This window comes from Populus nigra, chromosome 2 (genome assembly GCF_951802175.1).
Source record: "Populus nigra chromosome 2, ddPopNigr1.1, whole genome shotgun sequence".
Taxonomy (NCBI): domain Eukaryota; kingdom Viridiplantae; phylum Streptophyta; class Magnoliopsida; order Malpighiales; family Salicaceae; genus Populus; species Populus nigra.
In genome coordinates, this window is record NC_084853.1 from 4,434,368 (window position 1) to 4,436,867 (window position 2,500).

Here is a 2,500-nt window from a genome sequence, read left to right on the forward strand (position 1 = left end):
TGGCCCGGCCGGTCCAGCCCCTGTTCGTCGAAAAATCTGCGCTGCCGATTTTCCACGCGGCAGCCCCTCTTTTCGTCAGCGTGCCCCCCTGACGAATTTTCCTGCCTGGCCCGGCCGGTCCAGCATCCAGCCCCTGTTCGTTGAAAAATCTGCGCTGCCGATTTTCCACGCGGCAGCCCCTGTTTTCCTCAGCGTGCCCCCCTGACGAATGTTCGTCGAAAAATCTGCGCTGCCGATTTTCCACGCGGCAGCCCCTCTTTTCGTCAGCGTGCCCCCCTGACGAATGTTCGTCGAAAAATCTGCGCTGCCGATTTTCCACGCGGCAGCCCCTCTTTTCGTCAGCGTGCCCCCCTGACGAATTTTCCTGCCTGGCCCGGCCGGTCCAGCCCCTGTTCGTCGAAAAATCTGCGCTGCCGATTTTCCACGCGGCAGCCCCTCTTTTTGTCAGCGTGCCCCCCTGACGAATTTTCCTGCCTGGCCCGGCCGGTCCAGCATCCAGCCCCTGTTCGTCGAAAAATCTGCGCTGCCGATTTTCCACGCGGCAGCCCCTGTTTTCCTCAGCGTGCCCCCCTGACGAATGTTCGTCGAAAAATCTGCGCTGCCGATTTTCCACGCGGCAGCCCCTCTTTTCGTCAGCGTGCCCCCCTGACGAATGTTCGTCGAAAAATCTGCGCTGCCGATTTTCCACGCGGCAGCCCCTCTTTTCGTCAGCGTGCCCCCCTGACGAATTTTCCTGCCTGGCCCGGCCGGTCCAGCCCCTGTTCGTCGAAAAATCTGCGCTGCCGATTTTCCACTCCGCAGCCCCTGTTTTCGTCAGCGTGGCCCCCTGACGAATTTTCCTGCCTGGCCCGGCCAGTCCAGCGCCCAGCCCCTGTTCGTCGAAAAATCTGCGCTGCCGATTTTCCCCGACGAACCTGCAGCTGCACAAATCCGCGCTGCCACTGCCCCATTGTCTGGACCAACAGTCTTTTCCATCAAGCCCTGGACTATAAATCGTCCAGACTCATCGCCAGCACCCGCTGCCGATTCTGCCGACTTTGCCGATTTCGTCGGCGCTGCCGATTCCAACACTGCACCCACCGTGTCTAAACCAGCGCTGTTTCGTCAGCGTGTCCCCTTGACGAATTTCCCTGCCTGGCCTGGACAGTCCATCTTCCAGCCCATGTTCATCGAAAAATCTGCGCTGCCGATTTCCCCGACGAACCTGCAGCTGCACAAATCTGCGCTGCCGATTTCCCCCCCTGTCGGCATGGCTGCCGCTGCCCCGATGTCCAGACCAACAGTCTTTTTTGTCGACTTTGCCGATTTTGTCCGCGCTGCCGATTCCAACACTACCCCCTGCATCCAAACCAGCATTGTTTCGTCAGCTCTTCCCCTGACGATTTTAGCCCTGTAACAAACAGTAGGCCTCCAATCCCACCAACGGGAGCCAAGTTGATAGGGAAGAGAATTGAATGACGCGCCTGGTCCTCGCACCCCGCCACCCGAGGGGCCTTTTTCCCGGCAGCCTCTGAAAAACTCTAGCTTTCACGGTCCTCGCCGCCCCTCACCACCATGGCAGGCCTCTAATCCCACCCATCAGCAGTTGTAGCCGATAGGGCAGTGATTTGAATGACGCGTCGCGGGCCGCCGGGTCATCTCACCCGGCCATTAATTGGAGCGTTTTTGGCTGGCCGAGGATGGGGGGATGGATCTCTTCTTCCGAAAAAGCAAACAGTACATCGGGAGTTATGTTGACGGGGCATGGAATTGAATGACCCGTCGCGGGCCGCCGGGTCATCTCACCCGGCCATCCCGGGGAGCGTTTTTCCCGGCAGCATCGGGGAAACTCTTGCTTTCACTGCCCGCTGCCCAAGTCCCCACTCGCATCGGCCCCCCGCGCCAACAAGCCAACGCTGCCGAATCGGCAGACACTGCTGCCGAATCTGCCGACACTGCCCCGCGGGCTGCCACTGCCCCAGTGTCTAAACCAGCGGTCTTTCTCATCGAGCCTTGGACTATCCAGTCCGTCCTGACTCATCGCCAGCACCTGCTGCCGATTCTGCCGACTTTGCCGATTTTCTCGGCGCTGCCGATTCCAACACTGCGCCCACCGTGTCTGAACCAGCGCTGTTTCGTCAGCGTGTCCCCTCGACGAATTTTCCTGCCTGGCCTGGACAGTCCACCGTCCAGCCCGTGTTCGTCGAAAAATCTGCGCTGCCGATTCTGCCGACTTTGCCGATTTCGTCGGCGCTGCCGATTCCAACACTGCCCGCCGTGCCTGAACCAGCGCTGTTTCGTCAGCGTGTCCCCTCGACAAATTTTCCTGCCTGGCCTGGACAGTCCATCGCCCAGCCCATGTTCGTCGCAAAATCTGCGCTGCCGATTTTCCCCGACGAACCTGCAGCCGCACAAATCTGCGCTGCCGAATCTGCCGACACTGTCCCGCGGGCTGCCACTGCCCCAGTGTCTAAACCAGCAGTCTTTCTCGTCGAGCCTTGGACTATCCAGCCCGTCCAGA